This window comes from Rousettus aegyptiacus, unplaced genomic scaffold (genome assembly GCF_014176215.1).
Source record: "Rousettus aegyptiacus isolate mRouAeg1 unplaced genomic scaffold, mRouAeg1.p scaffold_m13_p_2, whole genome shotgun sequence".
In the NCBI taxonomy this organism is placed as follows: Eukaryota; Metazoa; Chordata; class Mammalia; order Chiroptera; family Pteropodidae; genus Rousettus; species Rousettus aegyptiacus.
Window position 1 is genome coordinate 83,874,284 of NW_023416295.1, and position 22,768 is coordinate 83,897,051.

General features: G+C 49.1%; 1 long non-coding RNA gene across 1 annotated transcript; it reads right to left on the reverse strand.

The window, feature by feature from the left end:
- Window positions 1–8,849: 8,849 nt before the first annotated feature.
- On the reverse strand, window positions 8,850–16,077 carry LOC107501428. Its single transcript, XR_001594763.2, has 3 exons — window positions 15,777–16,077; window positions 12,576–12,888; window positions 8,850–9,383 (listed from the first exon to the last, which is right to left on the reverse strand). It is a non-coding gene; the product is annotated as an uncharacterized LOC107501428 (long non-coding RNA).
- Window positions 16,078–22,768: the final 6,691 nt, after the last annotated feature.

A 22,768-nucleotide genomic window follows, 5' to 3' on the forward strand; every position in this document is an offset into this window, starting at 1 on the left:
TACTGAGCCCCTACTCTAGCTCAATGCCTGACAACAGTGAGCCAGTCCAACCTGCGGGTTGTTAACTAAAGAACGAATTGACAGTCAGGTTCTGTAGATGCCACGTTGGTGGCTGCCAATAGGAAGGCCTGGACTAGATTTGCTACCCATAATTTGTTTGGTTCTACTAGTGTTAAACATTTTTAGTTTTGATCTAATATTTTAAAACTAGAAGATTTCACATAAAAATCTGGATTTCAGACTTGCCCTGGAATGTCTCAATGTCTGGGCTCTCATTCCTTCATGGAAGAATCAACTGAGCCACTACCCTTAGTCCTGAGGATGGGAAAATGTGGGCTCAAAGTCTTCAGGAGCTAACAGGATCCGGTGACCAGAGCAGGTAAAGGGGAATGATGGCAGGTGAGCCCTGAGCCCTGGCATGGGGGTGAGGGGAGGCAGTTTCTAAACTGTTGTGGTCACTCAGGTGAGAAGTCATGGCAGAGGAAGGGGCTCAGCCAGAGGGAATCTGGGACTCGAATCCACAGGGCTTGAAGACAGATGGGAGGTTTGGTTGTGTGTGTGTGTGTGTGTGTGTGTGTGTGTGTGTGTGTGTGTACGAGAGAGAGAGAGAGAGAGAGAGAGAGAGAGAGAGAGAGAGAGAGAGAGAGAGCGCGCGCTAGTGCATGCTCCTGGGGGAGACGGGGAGGGCATGGGAGCTTTTGGAGAAGGTACTAAGGAAGGATCCCCAAGATTCTCACTCAGGCATGTAAATGTTCATGAATATGTAAACCACACTCCTGCTTAAAACCCAAATTCCATATCTGAGCAATCTGGCCACTGCCTAGCTCTCTGACCCTCTCTTCATACTATGCTCACCTTGCATATCAAGCCAAAGGAGCCATGGGCCATCCCAAAGGAGACCAAGGGCTTTTCTTTTGCCCCAGGGCCCCTGCACTTACTGTTTCCGCTGCCTGAAATACTGTTGCCCTGACTCTTTAGCTAGCTAGTTTCCCCTCATCCTCTTAAATATTTCTTTCCCAATAGAGCTTTGGAATATACTTGTAAAGGCCGAAAGACAGCAAGAAGTCCGATGATTTCCTTGGGGCCCTGGGAACCATGAAAAGGCAGGAACATTTCTGAGCAAGAAGGGAAGGTCTGGATGGGCTGATGGTGGGGGTTGTGGTGGTGCAGTGACTGGATCTGATTTACCTCTTGAAAGGCTGTCTCTGCCACGTGGGAAGGAGACCACAAAGCCAGAGTGGCAGCAGAGTTTGGGCACTTGTCCTGGTGGGAGGTGGCAGAGGCAGTGGGACTAGAGAGAAGTCACTGTGTGTTTTGTGAATGTGCAAGTGGGTGTAGGGTGAGAGCCTGGTGTCAGGGAAGAAAGTCAAGGGAGATTACTTGGTTTCTATCCCCAGCAGAGGAGTGAGTGGCAGTGCCACGGTCCTGCGGTGGAGACACCCGGCAAGGAAAGTATCAGAAATGCGTTGGGAGGAACATGAGTTCTGTCAAAGCCCCCTTCCCCTGAGCCCTGTTTCAATGAGGGCGGTATGTCAGCTGGGCAGGCTGGCAGCACTGTCATTCTCAGCTCCATGGCTCCGGCCAGGGGGAGTGAAGAGGTCTGGAAAAATAATGGCATGGCCACGGAGCTCCTCCCCTGGCTGTGGCATGACCAAACTAAAGGGCATGGCCTATGACCCGGGTAGGAGGCAGAGTCCGCCTGCCTGTCCACCTGATCCGTTAACCTCATTTGAAAAGTGAGGGTCAAATGACACTTCGAGGGACCGGGTGCCAGGGAAACCCACTTCAGAAAACCGGATACCAGAGAAATACAAAGGCTGTCGTCGTCTTTGAAGGCTCAGGTGCTGCGACTGGTCCTATCCCCGGACCTCGCGCTCCAGCTCTCGCCCTAGGCGGCTGTGGAGCGCGTTTGTGGCAGGTGGGGAAGCAGGGCGCGCGTGAGGGCTTTGTCTGCACCTTATGCCCGGCTCCCGCTCGCAGACCATTTTTTTTGCGCTGCGTCCCATGTTGGTACAGCTCGCGCATCCCGCACCCTCGCACTCCCTGCGCCTCCGGGCCTGCAACCCCCTGCCCTGCACCCCCCACAGGGCTCGCCGCCCCGAGGGGGCGCCCGTCACTTCGCTGCCGCAGCAGCCGCAGCAGCCGCGCGCCCCTGGAGCCAGAGGGCCTCTTAATTGTTCCCAGAACGGGTGGCGTTTAGATCAATTAATATGCAAAACAGGAGTAAATCATCTCATTCTCGGGCCCCACGCGGGGCGGGAGCCGAGGCATTTACTATGCAGCGAGGTCGCGGCCCCCGCCGCGTGTTTATCTGGGGAAATGGAAATCAGGCGGCGCACAAAGGCGCCCCGCGGCCAGGCCGCGCCCTCGGCTGCCCTGGGCCGGTCGTCGGGCGCCTACCCCGACCGACGACGACGCCTGGGCAGCACAGACCCGCGCGGAGGCCAGGAGTCGGCTCTGGCCCTGGAGCCCGTGGCGGTGTGCCTTGAGGCCACGCACGGTTCCTCTCTGAGCCGCCACACCGAGTTGGAAATAATAAAGAGTTCATTATTACATAAATTAAGTAACCGGAGAATAAGACTCTTAAGTGCTTCAGTTCGGAGCTTACATGCTCATGACCCATAATTACACTATTGAACCTTGAAAGCCTTCCTTCCATTACTGCTTTTAATTCTCAAAATTAGCCTAAGAAGCAAGTCCAATTATTCCCATTGTACAGTTTAAGAAACTGAACGAGAGAGGTGAAGACATTCACACGGGGAACCAGGCCTGGCCCTAACCAAGCACTTAACCACTGCGTATAGGTCCTAGGCCTTTGTTGTCTAACTAGGCAGGCCCCTTCTACGGGGGGAAAATTGCCTCTACAGTATAGGTGAAGTTCTGTTAGCCTAGGTAGAGTCACGATCCTTACTCTCCCTGCATTCTATACACTTGAGTGCCTGCTACATGCTGGCACTCTTTTAGACTCTGGGGGTTCAGGAACAAAGCAGAAGACACCCAGCTCTGGTGAAAGACATGTAGTGAGAGCACCTTGAGAAGAAAAGAGCAGGATGAAGGGGTACAGAATGACTGGCTGGCCTTTTTGAGGAGGTAACATTTGAGCAGAGACCTGAAGGCAAGGAGGGAGGGTTCCAGGCAGGGGCAATGGCCTGAAGCAGCAACACAAGGTAGTGGATGAGGCTGGTGCGTGGGAGCAAAGGAGAGTGAAGGACACCAAGCAGAGAGTGGTCAGGGTGGGCACGGTGGCGTAGCTCCAGGCCTGGCTGCACACTGGAGTCACTTGGTCTGGGGGACAGCCAGGACTGAGAAGGCGTGGCAGGCCATAGTTCAAAGTTTAAACCTGGCTCTGCTGAGGAATGAAGCCTGCAGAGGGTTTTAAGCAGAGTGACCTGACCTGACAGAGTTTTATTAACAATTTCTCTGATTGAGTGTGGAGAGCAGGTTATAGAGGGACAAAGATAGGACTTGAGAGACTAGGTAGGGGACAGTGGCAGTCGTTCAGCAGTAGATGGGGCCAAACTATTTCTCTGATCCCCTGGTAAAAGCGTCAGATTCCGGATTCACCCAGAAAGAGAGGAATAAAGCATGATACTTAAGTTTACAACCTGAGCAGCTTGGTGAACGGAAGGACCCTCACAGAGAAGGGGAACTCTCGGAGAGCTCTGTGTGTTCGCCCCTTCACCTAAGGACAGCAGATCTCAAAGGAGAAGGAAGGAGGATTTTCAGGCTGCAAATGCTGTTGGACTCCACTCCTCCCCATACACACACTCCATGTTCAGAGCTTCTTGCTTTGCTTCTTAACAGGGTCAGAGTGGTTGGGTTTCTAACACCGAACAAGCTAAGCACAGGGTTATCTTGTGCCTGCCACAAAAATCCCAGGCATCTTCAATTCCATGGAAATCCAAACCGGAATCCTACATGCTTGATGTGGAAGACCATCATCGTTACTGCTGATAGTCTACCCTGGATTAAGCAATGTTCATCAAGTGTTTCCATTTTCAAAATCTCATCTTTTGTCTTCAAACAAGTTCCAACCTCAGACAAGACGTAGGGTTTGACTCTCTCATGAACTAGTGGGAATCCATGGGGAATTCTTTATTCTGTGATGGGACATTCCCGAGTGGGGTGACAACTCCATGTCTGAGGTTATCTACTCCCTCTTATAGAGACTTTGGGATGAGCTCTTCATTCCATGGTGACAGCAGACACATCTAAACTGTTTCATTACAACGAGAAGCAGCTCACCATTAGACAAATTCAAAGCCCTCAGGAGAAAAAAAAAGTGGTGACTTTTTAAAAAGAAATTGTTTCTCTAGATGTCTAAGGGCTCTTGTCACATGTTTAAGGTTTCCAAAGGCAAAGGCACGGATTATGGGAACCAGTAAATAGCCTTCCTAATATTCTAATACAGCTCTCTTATTGGAAACCAAAGCAACACAGAAACAAACCCATTTTTGTTCTCAAGAGATTTCTGAAATAAATGAAATTTAAACTGATTTCTTTAAGTGGTCAGGCTTTTTTTTTTTTTTTAATTAAGTTGCCAGACTTTATGCAGTATGCTTAAAGTGTATGCTGTGTATGTTCACACCCGCTCAAGGACATTAGCCTAGGGGTAAGTGAGGGTTGAAGCCAGTCCGTGCTCCACTCCAAGCTGCACTCAAGCATTGGGCCTTGTGCCTGGAGGAAGGAGTACCGTTTCCTAACTCACACGAAGGCATCGTATGGGCTAAAGGAAGCCCTACACATGGCAGGGGCTACTGGTTGATCTGTTTTCTCCTTTCTCAGTATTATAAGTTTTACCTGGATCCCAGGTCACCTAGAACAAAGACTACACTGCCCAACTTCCCTCGCAGCTGGGTATGGCAATGTGACTAGGTTCAGGACAATAAAATGTAAGCGAAAATATTATGTGGCAGCTTCCGGAAGCCTTCTTAAAAGACAGTTGGTATATGGCTTTTGTCTCCTTCCCCCCGCCCCCCCGCAACATTTTATCATAAAAATGTTCAAACATACAGAAGAGTTGGAAGTATTATACAAACATCTGCATACTCATCTCCTAGATTTATGTGATACTTGTTTTATTCTTTATCTATCTATCTATCTATCTATCCATCCATCCATCCATCCATCCATCCATCTTCCATCAATCTATTAATTAAAAATCCTATTTTTGATTCATTTCAGAAGTAAATTACAGATACCAGTATACTTCCCACAAATACTTCAGTGTATATTTGTTCACATTTTGTTGTAAAATTTACATGTAATGAAATTAACAAACTTTAAGTGTACTTCTGGTGAGTCTTGACAAATGTATCAAGATAAGGATTATCATTCCAGAAAAGTTCTGTCATGCTCCTTTCCAATTAGTGCTTGACCTTCTCCCCACTGCTAGGCAATAACTGTTCTGATTTCTTCCCACCATCTATTAGCTTTTTCTGTTTTAGAATTTTATTTAAATGCATCATACAATATGTACACTTTTGTGTCTGAAATGTTTTGGTCAGAATAATGTTTTCCAGGATAATGCTGTTGTTGCACCTATCAGTAGTTTCTTTTTATTGGTGAGTAGCAATCCACTGTGTGAATATATTTTTTCTCCTATTGATGGACCCCTGGGTTGTTTCTGGCTTTGGACTATCGTGAATAAAGCTGCCATGAATTGGGAGACAATTCTTGCATTTCCGCACATCTTGTGAGTGAGGCACTGACTTCCCTTTGTTCTGGACTGTGTTTTCAAGGATATTTCTATTGAGAATAGTCTTGGAAAATTTGTTTCCCACTGGAGCAAAAATTAGGTAAGCTTTCTTCCCATTGTAAGTGGTCCAGGTTCTCTAAACTCAGGGTTCCTCTCCTGTAATGTAACTCACTACACGTTCAGCAACCATCCATGTCCTTCCACATTGTCCGCCGGGACTTGAGGACTAGAGAAACTGACACAAATATGCTAATGCTCATGCCGCTTGCTGTGCTGTGAGTAATAAAGGCCTTTGTCTCTGACCCATGATTCTCACATCTTCTGCCAACCTCTATAAAATAGTGGCAGGCTCACTCATTAGCTTTCATGTTGGCTAAAACCTCAGATCCTTCATAGTTCTAGACACTAAACATTCTTGTACAAGTGTTTTTGTGAACATATGTTTGCCTCCTTCCTCTTTGACCGTCTATCCTGCTTCCTGGAATACAGATGTGGTATTTGGAGCTCTAGTCACCATCTCAGCCCACGAGGACCAGAGCCTTTCTCTAAAGATAGCAATATAGTGGGGTGCAAGGAGCCTGAGTCCCCGAGGTCTTTGCAAAAGAAATACTAGCCCTGGAATTTTACAGGAGAGAGAAATGCCTTACCTACATCATTGTTACTGTGGTGTTTTCCAATCCTATATAATGCCATCTACATCATGGCTCATCCATTCTGAGATGTCTCCTCTGCCACCACTCCTCCACTTTGCCTTGTGCTAACCTCAGTGAATGGCTTTGTTCATACCTCTAATGTACACTGCACAAACTTCATACCTCTAGTCCTTTCCACAATGATTGTTTCCTATATCCCAGTGCCTAGCACAGTGACTGACACTCAGTAGGTGCTTAGGAGGTGGTAGTTGATGAGGCAAACATACCTGTAAAAGAGAGACTCAGATTAGGAGAGATAATATAAAGGTAATCCTCAATTTGGTAAAACAGGAACAACATAAGATTGACAGGATGGGAATCCAAGCTCTAGCCCACTGGTATATGACCTTGCCATACCGCCTACCTCTCTGAGCCTACCTCTCTGGCTACGCAATGCAGTCTTTGGCTCAGATGATGAATGGTCCTGGGTCCCACTAATTTTCATCCCTGTGCTAACCCTAAAATCTTGAGTGTCGCTTTCCTGATCATGCTTCCCAGCACCATTTCTTGTATCTTAGGCTGGACCAGAGGCATCACTTGGTGGCCAAGGGAGGACTTTTCCCTTGTTGGGCCCAGGACTGCTCTCCACCTCAAGGTTGGAGAGATGTGGGTGCCTGGGCAGTTTAGCAGCTGGGGGAGACTGACAGCTTTAGTGAGCCCAGCTGGTGGCATCAAGTCGTTGGGTGCTCGGTTACCATGTTAATCTGCTCTTGGTGCCGCTAATACCAATCTGTGAGCAGACAGCCAGGATCAGACAGGCCAGCTGTCAGGCAACTGTGGGCAGCTCAGTATGTGGTTTGATTTTATGTCTTAGGGCTGGAATTAGGAATTAATGAGTGTATTTAAGTTTCTGGAGCTGCTTCAGATAGGTTGCTCCCAGGAGGCAGGTGACACTCATTGACCAAGTGACCCCAGCCCAACCAGCCTTCCTCCACCATGCCAACCCAGGAAGTTAAGAGGTGTCAGTTCTGGCTTCGGTTCTGCCACTACCCCGCTGGGTGACCTGGCTGATCCGCTTTCTCTCTCTGGGTTCAGCTTCCTCATCTGTACCATGCAGTTGCACTGGATTTTCTTTCCATTATATCAAATCCAACATTCTGTGATGTTAATTTGGCACAAGATGCTAGGCATGTAGTAGAGCCCAGCAACCCTCTCTGTCCACTCTCTGTCTCCACTGCCAGTGGGACCCCTTCCTCTGCTGTGCCCCTGTAACCTCTGCTGAGTTCTGGGTTCCCAAATTCCAGAGAAACCAGGCAGTGAAGTGGGACGATCTGAAACTGCAGTACAGTTGTGCAACCTTCTCCATCACATCCTCCAGTGGTTTCCCATTGCCCTAAGAGGGATGTCTTAAAATGCCCACCTCAGCTACAAGAGCCTGCCTGTCCCAGTCAACCTCTCCCCTCAGCACTCACTCTCTACCATCGCTCACTGGAATCCAGCCACAGCAGCCTTCTTGCCAGTCCTCCTAAGTACTACCTTCCTTTCTGCTGCAGCATCTTAGCATTTGCCATCCACCCTGCCTGGTGGGAACTTCCTCACTGCTCCTACTTCGTCTCCTTCCCCCACCCTACCATCCTTCAGGTCTTTGCTCTGAGGTCCTCCTAGAGAAGCCTGTCCTGACCTCCCTTAGAGCATCCTGTGTGTTTCCATAGTATTCTTCATCACAGTGGAAGCATTAACTTGGGGTCATTTGGTATTTAATAGCCATCTCCCCAACTGGACTGTGAGTTCCTCAGTTTTATTCACCAATTTTGTCAGAACCTACTAGTTATCCCTCATGATTTATTCTTATGTTGTCTCACAGTGACAGACCTCCTGATTTTTAACTTGGCCTGTGTTCTTCCAAAATAAAGACCACATTCTCCAGCCTCCCTCACAGCTGGGTGTGGCCATGGGCCCAAGTCCTAGTAAATGGGATGTGCATGCACGTGAGGTGCATCACTGTGGGCTGTGCCTTTCCTTCTCACCTCCTCCCTGTGGTGGAATATAAATGTGACACGGGGTGCCACTTTGGACCACGCAAACGGGAGCTCACTTAAAAAATGCCAAGCAACAAGAGGAAGGAACATGAGCAACATATAGGCTGGGACTTTGACAAGAGAGAACCAGTAGAATAGACAGAGATACATATATAAGAGGAAATTTATAATAGGAATTGGCTCATGTCCCAATAGAGGTTGAGAAGTCCCACAATCTGCTGTCTGCAAGCTGGAGGCCCAGGGAAGCTGGTGGTGTGAATCCAGTCCAAGCCCAAAGGTGTGAGAGTCAGGGGAGCCAAGGTGTAAGTCCCAATCTGACTCTGAAGCCCCAAGAACTAGGAATACTGATATCCAAGGGCAGGAGAAGATGGACGTCTCAGCTCAAGCAGAGAGCAAATTCTCTCTTCCTTTGCCCTACTATTCTATCCCAATTCCCAGTGGATTGACTGTTGCCCACTTGCATTGGTGAGAGTCATCTGCTTTACGCAGCCTACTAATTCAAATGCTGATCTCTTCCTGAAACGTCCTCATGGACACACCCAGAAATAATGTTTTCCCAGCTATCTGGACATTCCTTAGTGCGGTCAAGTTGACACATAAAATTAACCATGACAGAGAGTTAATCCTCTGTCTTATTTAAGCCACTGTCATTCTGAGTCACAGTAACCATACCCCAAAACTAATTAGTCTACCACTGTAAATGATAGTCATTTAGTAAATATTTGTCGACTGAGTGAGTGAATGAATGAACGAATGAATGAGAAAAATATTGTAGAACTAATGGCTTTTAGGTTCAAGCACATTTTGTATTTAAAGAGATTTTATGACCTGATGACCTGAGACTGAATCAACATAATTTGCTTGAAACAGCATGGTCCAGATCCTCTGCAGGCCAGTCTATGTACCCACAGTCGCTTGGTCCTCTCGCTCCTGTCAAAGTCGTCAGACTCCAGGGGGGTCTTCCCATAGACAGCTGCTCCTCGTTAATATGGGGTGTCCCCTTTATTCAAGGTTCTGCCAATGAAAAGTCTTATTAACAATGACTAGGACATATCAAGTCTTGAAAAACGAAGGCAAGACTAGACTCTATCCAAAGTTGTTTTTAGGGTAGGTTTGTTGTGTGTGTTTTTTAAAGGCTTTCAAAACTGGTGTTATATGAAGAAGATATAAATGATATTTTGACAACAGGGTGCTGTCAGGACAGACGCTATAAAAACCTTGAGTAGAATTTGGAAATGTCCCAGGGTATCTCCAAAGTTCCTGATTGCTGATGCTTGAGATATCACCCTTTTGGCTAAAGTGATCATGATGTCTTTGAAATGCAAATAAATCTGGGAAGGGCATCCTGTAACCCATTCTCAGTGATTTGTATCTCCTTAAATATGAGTTATAAAATCCTTGCAGCAGATCCAGAACGGTTTGAATGGAGGGAAGGAAGAAGGAAGGGGCTGGACAAGGAGATTAGGAAGACAAAGCCACAGGTAGCCCAGTAAAAATCCAGTGAAGCTACCAGTGATTGCACCATTAAAGGATGAAAGAAGAATGGAGCACCAACCCACTTTATAAGAGAGAAAGGCACATGGAAGTACTTCCACCCCATCAGGTACTTCAGGGTTCATCCTCCTTCAAATGTGTAGGGCAGCGGCTCTAAGCTCTCATAGTCACCGCTGTCCTTAGTGGTAAGGGTTACCTGAGGCCACTGAGCCCAACTCCCTGCCTCAGGGCAAAGATCTATCCAGGCCACGCTGGACAGATGTGCACTGGCCTAAATTTAGAATGCATGTGTCATTATTTATCCTCAGAAGCCAAGAGCTCAGGCAGATACCCGTGGCTTAAGTCCTCCACATCCTGCCAGATATGCAGTAGAGGTAGGCCCAGGCCTTGGGGACAGGACCAAAGTTCAGGCTTAGCAAAGAGGTACATTAGCAGGTGATTATGTGCTTTGTGAAAGTCTGGCTGCATAAAGGGATCCCCTGGGCTACTGCTCACTGGCAGGACCTGGCGTGGGGGGATACATACAGCTTCACCTGGAGTCACTATTGTGCAGGGAGACCTGGGAGCTGAGCCAAAAAAAGGAACTGGTGAAAGGAAATGAGCAGAGAATCCCAGCCCGGTCCCACCTGTCCTAACTCTTGGGTAACTTGAAGCAAATTGCTGCTTTGCTCTGAGCTCCATTTTCCTTCCTGAAGAGGCTTGGTCTCTACCCTCCATAAGGCTCAGCTCAATCTCTCAGGGATTCCTATAAGCTGTGACCTTGCACAAGTGGTCTAACCTCTCTGAGCCACAGCTTTCAGCCATAGAAAGGAGAAAGTGGTAACAGTTACTTCAGAGGCTTCTTTCTTGTAAGAATTAAATGAGATAACAATGACAAGCCCCTGGAACGGAGAGGCCAGCTATTCAATGCGGTCAGTAGTCCCCTTGGTCACAAACTTGGGTTCTGCTCTCTTCCACCCAGTCCAGTCATCACCTTCTGGATCACATCATTCAGACCCTGGGTGTGTCTTTTTTGCGAAGGGCCAGGGGCAGCCCAGGGGCAGTCCCAGGATGCAATCTTGCCTGCAGTGAAGTTTACTCAGCTTCCAGTCAGTATTTGAAAAATTTGAAAAATTAGAATCTCTCTCTCTCTCTCTCTCTCTCTCTCACACACACACACACACACACACACACACACACACACACACACGCCCTGCATTTCTGGCTTCTCTAGACAAATTGGAAGCCTGGGCCACCCTAGGTGCCAGTTCCCACCAGGGGCCAAGCAGCTGTTGCTGAATAACGGCTACTCCCTTCAGACAGGAGTGCGGGCTGTCTGTCTCTCCACTGTCCTTCCCCCGGCCCCTCTGGGGGAATCTAACACACTGACCACCCCTCTCAACCTCTGTAGTCATGGCATCCTCCTTGCTGCTCTGTTTCTGTTCAGCTCATCTCTCTCTGGCACCTCTCTCTGTACCCAGACTCCCCACAGCAGCCTAGAGCGGAGCCCAGAGTTGGATACAGTAAACACTCATTGACTGTGATCCTGTGCTCTTCCCCACAGCATCCTTGTGACCACCCCACAGGGCTGGCGTGGGCTTTGGGACAAGGCAAATGCTTACTGTGGACTGGATCTTTCAGCCAAATGAAACTGGGCCAGTGTCCATTTAAAAAAGATTAGAACTCAATTTCTGTGCTCCTTGAGGATATGGGACAGTACATGGAAGCTGCGCTGGCCAGAGAGAGGTATGGGGCTAGCCCAGGAATGCATAGCCATGAGCCGAGTAGCCAGAGCCCCGCCTATTCTCCCCACAGCAGTGGTACTTGGAGAAGGTCTGGGGCTCCCCTTACCTCATCCCACCCATTGCAAGGACACAGGAACAGGCCTTCCTTCCATACCGACCCTCTGAGGACCAGAGCTATTGTCAGTATGGGGCTAACTGCCAAGTTTCACTTCCCAGCCCCCTTACTGCTAGATGTGGCCATGTGCCCGAGTTTCTAGGCAAAAGAATGTGAGCAGAAGTGAGTTACACCACTTCCAGTCCCAGGCTCTGAGCGTTTCCCCTGCAGACCCTTCCAAGCTCTTTTTTCTTCCCACTAACCAGGCTGGCAACACCCAGGGTGGCCTCTGAGGCCTCATGCTGAAGATCACAGAGCTACGGTCAGCTTGGATCCCTACAGGGCTGTGTGGGGGTGAAGCCCTGCCAATCTCAGACCTCCACCCTGTACTGTTCAAGAGAGAGTGACACATTTCTCTTGGGTTTAAGCTGAAACATTTTGGGGTCTATGTGTTTTACAGTAGTTCAGTCATCCTTAATTAATAAAATCTTCAAGGGCAGACTCTCAGTCTTGGCACATATGGTTGCCCTGAGCTATCAATAATTTGGCTGTTCAGGTAGGCAGGGCACATGAGTGAGGTGAAGTCTTGGGCTCACACAGGTGACAGGCCTGTTGCCACACTGCTATCAACAAATGTTCTCACCTGGCAGTGGGAGGTTGGCATGAGGGCTCCTCAGCCTAAGTGTGGCTGCAACCCTAAGGTGGGGGTCCCACTCCCCAACCTCGTCACACTCTGTTCTGGTACCATCACCTTACACCCTGGCAGTGCCTGGGATCCTGGCCCTGTGGATGCTGAGGTCCCTACCCAATCACCCTGGTCAATCTCTCCTGTCTCTTTCACATACAGAACCCAGATAACATGTTATCTGCTGTCTGGGGTGGACAGTTACTCACTCAGATTCCCCCAGATCTTCTGTTGATGACAGGTGGTAACATTGAATTCCAGGACTCAGAACAGCCAGAGCCTTGTAATTCTTAAAGCTTTATCTCTCAAAGTCATTGGTGGTACTAGGATCTTCAAAAGCTGAGCTGTGTTCCTCTTCGCCTTTCCCGCCATGACAGTCCCCCCCAGGAGTCCTGCATATGGACAGCTGTGGCTTGCATCATGGCTGAGGAAGAGGGTCTCAGGATTGCATATGGGAGTATCACCTCACTCTGACAGCAGCTTTACACGGGGCCGGGGGCAATCATTTCCATCAGATGAGGCCTGGGGAGGTAAGCATCTCAGTGAGAGAGTTTCACTGCACTCAGATCTCTCGATGTCTTGCCGTTTCTCACATGAGAGTCTGCAGCATCCTCAGTGATGGGCCTGGGCAGCTGGGATCATGTCAGGTTAAACGCAGATGGTTCCAGCAACAAGACATTCCCAGGGCCAGCTTATTATGGCAGAAGGGCTTCTAAGCAACCCTTCCACCTGTCACTGGGGCTTTCCAGTTGCTCTCCATTTTTCATTCCTTTTCCCCAAACTTAAAAAGACAAAATAAGAAAGAATGCTGACTTTATATCCGAGAGGCCTGAACTACTGGGAGAACAGGAAATTCCCTCTGGCCTGGTGGAGCTTGAGTATATCAGTCTGCTGGGCTGGTTGTGACTCCACAGCCAGGTGAGGAGGATTCATGGCCGCAGGTGTTCACAAACTTAGCCCTATCTGTGTGTCTTACCTCAGGTCATTTTTCAGAATGAGGCTGAGGACTAGCTGGGAAGAGCACAGATTTTGGAACCCAAGACCTCTGAATTCAAATCTCTACCTCCACACTTACCAGTGTGTAGACTCAGGCAAGATCTGTCACTTCTCTGGATTTCGGTTTGCTCATTTGTAAAAGAGGACTAGGAATACTCCCCAAATGGGCTTAATGTGAGAATAAATAACTACAAGTTTTTGAGCATCTACCATGGGCCATAATGTGACTATTAAGAATAACAAAGCCTGCTTTTTCAAGCTGTCATCTTACTCACTGCCTGGTTACGGTGACTTCCTTTGTGGCATCTGGGCTAGCCTTCATTGTCCCTCACCTGAAGCATAGTCATGGCTTCTCACCTTTGCCCAAGCTCTTCCCACTCACAGGGAAGGCCCCTGAGAGATATTCTCAGTCCAATTGACTCTCTCAAGGAGTGCGTGCATGCGTGTGTGTGTGTGTGTGTGTGTGTGTGTGTGTGTGTGTGTGTGTGCAGGCACACTAAGCATGAAAGGAAAGGTGCAGCCTTGTCTTTGGTCTGCACCAGTCCTGCCAAAGAGTGGGGTGTGCCTGTGAAAACTCGAAGGCTGATCTCAGGCCATGCTGTGAGGACAACTGCATCCATGGTGGATAGATGTGGAGGAAGGCAAGGCACGCAGAAAAAGGCAGGTTCGCGCAGGAGTGGGGGGCTTGAAGCTTGTCCACCCCCAAACTGGTGTCTCCAGCTCCCCCTTCCCCAAGGGACTTTCCTTTTACAGAATGTCCTAGCTAATGGCCAAGGAGTAGATAGCCTTGGGAAGCACAAACGAAGCTCCGAGAAGTGAGAAAGTTTCCTTGCCTTTCCAAGTTTGTCCAGCCTTGAGCCCTAGCCTGTACATCTGGTTCTGTCTAAACTACCAGCACGTTTACCAACTGAGCTCAGCCACCTGCCTCCAGTCGTAAGGCCAGGGCTAACAGCCTCTCCTCTGGCTTTGCCAAGAGAAAGGCTGGAGAGAGCCCTTGTCTCTGTCCTATGAGGCCATTAGAGCCAGTGTTCCCTATGTGGGTGCACAGGTGGGGCTGTCTACAGAAAGGACTCATGCAGGGTCTCTGCCGATGAATCCTTTGGTCCACCTACCAGTACATCTGAGCCTCAGTCACTCTCCAGGCCTCCTGCTCAGCGATGCGGGCACACACAGATACCCAGGGCTATTCCTGTCTTTGGGGAGCTTGTGGCCAAGGTGGGAGACAGAACACAAAGATGGTGGGTTAGCCACAACAGGAGGCTAGGAATTCTTAGGGACAAGTTTTGTGGACGAAAGGAGAGGTCTGAGGGTTATGAGTGGAGAGGTGGTCAGAGAGGGCTTCCCAGAAGAGGTGGCGAAGGGACGACAACGCCGGAAGGAATGAGCTGATTTTTGCGTACATGTCTGCTCTCATATCACCCCTTACTTAGAAATTGACCCCTCAAGCACGGTGAGCATTATTGCTGAGTAGGTAGCTCAGGGCGTGGGGTTCAGCCTATCCCGGGGAGCAGCTGCAGGTGCTGTTTTTCATGGAGCGGCATCTCTGGCTGCCGGGCAAGCAGCTCAGGAGTCTGGCCACAGTCCTGGATGTCCCTGGGCCCGGCCTCTGCTACTGCGGCTCTTTGCTCTTCCTGCTCACCCTCCCTCCACACCCCCACTGCCCGCCCTTCAGGACTGGGGCTGCCCCTCCGGGGCTGCTCCTTGGCCTCTGCTTCACCGCCTCTGTGAACTGCCTGCTCTCAGCGAGCCTCTCTGGATCCCTCTCTGTGTGTTTTGCATACAAAAGCCCCAAGAGGGAGCATCTGTTTGGCTGGATAGACACTGGGCTCTGGGCCATGCTCTCCAACTAGGCTACTGACAGCTGCCCACAGTCAAGGCTCCGCGTCAGGTCTGAGCTGTGGGTTGCATGGAGGTGTCGGCCCTCGACAGGGCAGCGCTGGGGCAGCGAGAGTCTTGCGGGCATGCGAGTGCGTTCTCAGAACCCCTCACACCCAGCGCCACCCCAGCAGTCCCTTCAGGGAGTGCCACAGTCGGGCAGGAACAGAGGCTGACGCTGTCTGGAGCACTGCTCCTGGCATGCTTAACACCAGGGCCTCCAAGGAACCCAAGCGGCAAACTGCACAGCTCTCAACAAGCCGTGAGCCCTGTCCTCTGACCCAAGCCAGGAAGCCAGGCACCTCGAGTGGCTTGGATCTCACCAAACCTCAAGACTTTTGGGACAGAAGAATTTATTCTTTTCTGCCCCACCAAACACTTGTCTCCTTTGATTCTGCCATTGTTCTTTCCAGGGAAATGCAATTTTAAAACAAAAAACATGTTTTCTAACATTCATGTGCCAACAAATATTTGATTTGAAAGCAATTCTCTGCTCAGTTTAAACTTTTGTTTTTAAGGGACAGAACAAAACATCATACCCAGCTGTCCAGAGCGTGTGTTTGGCCCCGGGACGGCCCTGTGTTCCTTTTAGCTTGGAAATCTGGCCCGAGGTGTCCAGCTGAAACTCCATTATGAGGGTCATCATAGTTTCCAATCTGGAGGACAAGGCGGGCCTGAGTGGCAGCAGATCTTCCCTTTAAATGTGGAAGAACCAAAATATGCTAGGCTACAGCATTATCAACCCCGGATGTGTCTCCACACACAGAGTGGCTTGCAAAATGAAGCCATTTTGAGTCCTGGCCAAGGGTGATGTTGAAAACAGTGGAGCTAATAAGTAACCAGTTGCAGGATGAAATCAAACTGTTTTTGTTTGGGGGGTTCTCGTCTCTGGGAGATGCTCCCACCCCAGGGGGAGACCCCATCATTACCTTCTCTCCTCTTCCACTGCAGAGACACTGTCCCCACAGGCCTGGGGTCCAGGGCTGGACTCAGTGTCCCATAGGTGCACTCAGCCACTGCAGCGTGAGCCAAATCACACCCAACATCCACCCCTGAAAACAAAGAAAAATGCCAGGTCCATCCAATGGTAAGAAACGTTGAAGGTAAATGATAACTACTGGGCATCTGGACTTCTCTGAGATCAGCACTGTGTTAGAGAGCTGGCAGAAAGCGAGGCGCAGAGCAAGAAACAAGGTCACGTGAGGGCTCTAGCTTTTGGGGCTGGAGTGTGAGATGGATGCTCAGCTACTCACAGGCTGAGGCTTTGCTCACATGCTCTTTGACCCTCATCCTGGGCACATGGCCTGGCGCAGAGTATATGGGGATGAACCACAACCACTATGAGATAGACATTTGTTCTCCGGGGATGGATACGCCTTTCTAGGTCCTGGGTGATGTAGCAGGGCCCTTCGCTGGTGCAGAGAAGGTTTCCCACTTTCATTTCTACACCAGCAGGCAGGGGCGTGAATGAAGGAAGCCTAGCAGGAGGTGGTGGGGGCCGGTGAGCCAGAGCCCACAGCCACTGCCCAGGGCCCGCCGACTGTCACCTTAAATGAGAGTGAGACAAGCCTCATCTGAGCCTCTAATATTTTAAGAGAAATGGGAAAACTTTTTGTTTTATAAATATTGGTAGCTGATTCCGATTTGCTGACAGCACTGCAGCTCCTGTGATTGAGGCTCCTGGAAACACGGCTGCTATTCATGGGGCTGCAATTCTGGTCCCTCCTGTCCCTGGGCTCTGTCCATGTGTCTGGGCTAAAGCACAGGCCACCTGGGCAGACTGCAGTCTAGCTGTCCCTGCCACCTTCTCCTCCTCTTTGTGCCTCTCTACCCTCCACCCGAGAGACCCTGCAGTAGCATCCACCCATTCAAGGCAATGCCTCTCTCTCTCTCTCTCTTTCTCCCCCCCCCTTTCTCTTCCTCTCCCACCATTTCCCCCAGACTCACACTCAAAGTTGGCATGACCCCTCTACCCTACTACACATACCCAATGTACAGGCTATTCCATCTTTTCAAACAAGGCAGGGCAGAATAAACAAGTTGCCCCAATAGCCATTCTTCTGTTCTTGCTTTAGTAAACGACCTTTCAAGTTTAAGTATAGCACATGACCACCAAGCTGAAGACCAGTTTTCTCCATCTTCCTTTGCATCAAGGTATGGCCTTGGGACTAAATTATGGCCAGTCAGATATGAGCAGATGCCATGGAAGCAACTTCTGGGCTATTCCCTTAAAGGAAAAAGGAGTTCCTTCCGCTTCCGCTTTACACTCCCTGCTAGTAAGACTGTGGACGTAATAGCAAGAGGTAGAGTAGCCACTGTATACCTCAAGATGAAAGCTCTTTCGTATGATTAGTGGAGGCTGGGTCCCTGACACCATGGAGCTGCCACAGCAGTTCGTCACGCTTAGTCGGCTCATCGTATGAGGAGTAGTAGTACTGGGTCTTGTTACTGTGGCATCTTTACAGTTAACCTGTAGTTTACAGCAATGTCAAACCTTTATTTTAACTAGCATGTGTGGTTTATTGTCACTATCATCTTGTGTAAAATTCGTTCATATCAATTACCCCAGATCAGTTTCATTCTTTCCACTTAGTGATTCCTGAGCATTTTGTGCTAGTTGCTGGGGAAAATGCAAAGGCAGGTCACCCACAGTTCCACACACTGGAGCAGGAGTTTGTGGCTGACTGTAGGAGGACAGTTGGCATTACAAGCTCCAGACTTGCAAAGAGACTCCAGCCACGTGAATGAGCCTATGTGCTTGTATGGGCGTGTGTGTGCTCATGTGTGCCTGAGCATGCACACACATGTAAAAGGGGGTGAGAGAGAACAGGCCCATTCTCTGGGGGCCTGCTCTCACAAACAAGGACTCTTTTAGCCATCAATAACGTGTTAAACACTTGCTATGCGCCGGCTGACAAGAGGTGACTAAGCCAAGACTCCACTCTGGAGGAGCCCCTTTCTAGTGCCACGAACAGACCTCAGATGCTGCTTGCTCAGGATACTCCCTGGGATGAGGACAAGATCAGTGCAGATTCTACCACACCCAGAGCTAGTGAGAAGTCCCTGTGCCCAGCTGAAGAGCACAGCTGTGGCATTTGTTTCTGAGCTGAGGACAGATTGACACAGAGCCATTCTTGCTTTTCCCCCGTTCTTGTTGTGACCAAGAGCTGGGATTAGAGCTGTGTCTGAGGCCATCACACACACACAAAATCATGATAACTCGTATCCTCAGAAATATTTCTAACCACTCCCATCAGTCGATCAATGGCCATTAAGCCCAGCACTTTACATGCGTCATCTTATTTATCTTCTCAATAACCCTATTATGAAGGCATCTTATCCCCATTTTATAGATGAGAAAATTGAGGCTCAGAGAAGAAGTGGCAGGTGCATCATTCAAACCTGTATTGTAGAGACTCCAATGCCATGTGCAATTTTCATTAATTCAGCAAATGCTGATTGAATACCTGTAGTGTGCTGGCCTCTGGACAGGGCCCTAAGAAGAGCAGTGAGCCACACCCATAAAAGGCTGTGTTTACCAGCTCAGCAGAGGGCTCAGGATGGGGCCTCCGCTTTGGCTCAGAGTCAGGTAGTGCCTATCATCAGCCTTCCAGACCATTAGACCAACCATCCAACTGCCTTACCTTGCCACCTGTGGGCATCCAGGTAGGCCAAGAGGTCATCTTTCCCTGTCTTCTTTGGAGTGGGACATGAGCACCTGGGATGGTGTGCGCCCTCTGGCCATGTGGCTTCTAGGTGTGTCTTCTAGAACTGTCATCACACAGGACTGGGGGACCCATGAGCATGCATTATATCCCTCCATGAGATATAAACAGAGACCCCCCTGGATCAAATAGTCCCAGATCTGCTTGATATGGGGTCCAACTCTTCAGAAGCTCTATGACTCAGAACTGTTGAAGATGGGTTTTCTATACAGCCTTGTCTTCTGCACCATTGAAAGCACATCTGTTCAGCACCGGATAAGTGCGCTCCACTAATGGCTGTAGGACTTTCTCCTGAGCAAGGGAACACTCATCCTGCAAGTTCTGATATGTGAGTCAGGAAAAGACAATAAAGTCAAAACAGCTGCCTGGACAGGTAAAGACTGTAAGACTCACCCAGATTTCAAAGATGCCAAAATGTAAAAAATGTCATCTTAATCTATCAAATATGGTAAAACAAGGAAAGAGGGTGGTACCATCTGGAGGAGAGACCCTCCTGGCAGTGCTCAGTTCCTGTGCCCCTCCCCAGGTGGCTGACCGGGCTGTGCCAAGAGCCTACACTCTAGGAGTGACGGTAGTCGGATGCAAGATATGGAGCCTACTTGCTAAGTGACCTTAAATGACCGTCCTGGGTCTTTGTTTCCTTGTCTATGAGACAAAGCCAATAATATCCAACTTACAATGTCATCGTAAGGCCTAAGTGAAAGCATGTAGACACGGACCATATACAGAGAACTTCTTGCTGTCTGGTGGTTATAAGGTTGAGATGTATCATTAGACAGGCCTGGCCCTACCCTTCCTTGAAGTTGTGTTCTTAATCCCTCTGCAGGTAGCAAAGAGCTGCAGTGCCCACCTTGTGGGGCTGTGAGGGTAAAATGAAGCAATGCTACCTAGAGTAAGAGGACGTCCCTCAGGCAGTAGTCATAGGCGGTCCTGCTAGTTCCGGCACATGTGCCTTCTTCCTCTATATCAGAGCCTCCCCTTGCCTGTGTGAGTGGGCATGACCATCACAAGCTCCAATCTCCAGGTAGTGCTGAGCCACCATGGACCACCAAGTGAGTCTGCTCCCTGCCCACCGCTGGGCATCCACCATTTCTGGCCTCTGAGTTGTTCCCTGCTCTTTCCAACTTCTCAAAACTCCAGCTGATCAGCTCCATGAACTCAATGACAAAGGTCAGAGGCAGAAATAAAACAAAACAACTTAGCCGTCTTCAATCACCACACTAACGTGGGGAGGGGGCAATAAAACAAACATGAGATAGTAGGTCTGACAGAGAAATGGTGAGCAGAGTGACCAGCAGGGAGGTGCCAGACTTTGCAGCCAAGCAGAATTAGGTGCTCCCTGGATGGCCATGGGCAAGTTCCTTGAAAACAGGCTCAAGGGACCTGTCCCTTTGGGCTCAACACAACAGCGACTATCATGGCTGATATTATGATTGTTGCAGTCTCCTCTGTATAAGAAGCCAGCACTCCATCCCGGGCCCACTGCTCTTTTCTACACTACTCATGATTAGGTCCCACCATAAGGTCTATCTCTAGCCAGGCTTCTCCCTTGTACTCTAGCTACTCACAACCACCTGTTACCATGACATCTACCCAGAGGTCTCATACCCATCTCTATAGCAATCTGTCCAGAACTGAGCTCCTGACCGCCTTGGGGATGGGCCAGGTGTCGTGGAGGCTTCCGAGAGAAGGGGCCCTTACCTCATAGGAAGGGAAACCAGAAAGCATTGGAATGGGAGGAGCCTTCACGGGAACTGCTTAGCCCCCTCCATGAATGCTGAAGGGTGACTCGGCTGGAGCCGAGGTTCTACCATGTCGTGTTTCTAGGGTACCCCAGCCCTGACCATGCGGGGAGAGGTGTCACTGTTTCCCTGGTGAGTTCAGCTCCAGCTCCATGTCTCACACCCTAAGAGACTCTGGGTTTCATCTCCAACACATCAGAAAGGTAGGGATCTTGGGATCTGCCTAAGCATCATGGGGAGGCCTAGAGCAGGGCCAGCCCCTCATGAGCACGCCACAGCGTCTGCCTGGCTTGCAGTCTTGAGCGCTGGAGCCCAACCAGCCTATCTTGACTCAATGTACCGCACACTCCAGCTGCACCGTTTAATGCTGTTATCTTTTCTTTATTAAAAAATTATGATAGTAAAATATTTTAGTCACTCCTCAAGCTCCACCCCACTCTCCAGTGTGCCTTACTGTTGGCAGCTGTTAATTTCTCTCTGGACCGTTCTCTATGCAGGTACATGTGCATCTGGGTGACCACGCAAATAGGGCTTTAGAATATACAAGTGGGAGCAGCCACTCTTGTGGTTGTGCCTCTTGCTTTTATTTTCAATTAAGTTAGGAACATTTTCCAGTACCAGAGTAGAGTCTCATTACTGGCTACTTAGGTCTCCTTCGCAACCACCACCCTGCCATGGAACAATGAAGAGACGGCCCTCCGTTCCTGTGCTAGAACACACCATGAGGTGTTGAACATCTTCGACATTTTGCAAAAAGAGCCTCCTAAAAGTGGAATTTCTGGGTCACAAGGAGCGTGCATTTTGAATGTTGCTAAGTCTGCCCAGCTTGCCCTCCCACTGTCTGTAGGGACCACACCCATCCCACATATGAGGAACTGGGACCCCTCAACAGTACAGCATTACCCCTCCTTTTAATTTTACCCCACGATGGGTTCTTGCTGGTGACTGGTGAGCACCTATTCAGCTGTTCACTGGCCATGAGTATTTCTTATTCTATGAATTACTCACTCCTTTCCTTCACCTATTTTTAATACCGGGATGTACACGTCTTACTTATTGGCTCATGGAAACTCATTATATGTTGTAATATTAATCTGTTGTCTGTTGCACATGTTTTAAATATTTTCTCCCAGGCAGTCAAACATCTTTTAACTTTGTTTATCGTGTATTTGCCATGCATAAGCTTTTTATTTTTATGTAGTCAAATCTGTTAGGCTTTTCTTTTATAGCTTCTGGATTTCGTGTCTTGCTCAGGATGGCTTTCCCTCCTCCCGGATCATGAAAATATTCTTCTCTCTTTTCATCCAGTGGTTTTATAGCTTTGTTTTTCCCTTTTACAGACTCGATCCATCTGAAATGTATTTTGCAGCATGACACTCCCTTTCTTGTGAAACCTGGTCTTGCTGTGGTATACACAGATTCTCCAACTGCACCCATCTTTCCATTTACTCCTTTATGCATTTATCCACTCCACAAATGTATTTTGGGCCTTAACTATGAGCCAAACACTAATGATAGAGCAGAGAAGATCATGTGCCTGTCCTCAGAGGGATGACATCTGGTCTCCGGAGACAGATAGCAAACAAATAAATACAATTAGATAATGCAATTTCAGGTAATATCGGGATAATAAAATGGCATAAGGGGCTAGAGGGTTAACATCAGGGTGATATTTAAATAAAGTGGTCAGGAAAGGCCTCTCTCAGAAGATAGCTGAAGCCAGAGACACAAATGAAGTGAGGGAGAGAGCCACACGCCTGCTGGGGGAAGACTGCCCCCAAAGAAGGAACGGCAAGTACACAGGCCCAGAGAGGAGCATGCCAAGGAACAGCGCGGTAGCCACGTGGCCCCAGGTGTGGTGTGGGGGAGGAGCAGGGGCCAGACTGTGGGGCCCATGGAGGCCACAGGGGAGGGACAGGCTTTATTCTGAGTGTGGTCGGAAGTCTTCAATGATGGCCTTGGTGCGTGAGGTTTGCGGGGAGGAGGTGGATGAATGGGAGTGCGGGTGTGTCTATTTCTTTTCCCTGTCAGTCTTTCAATGTGAGTGCAGCAGGGCTCATTCCA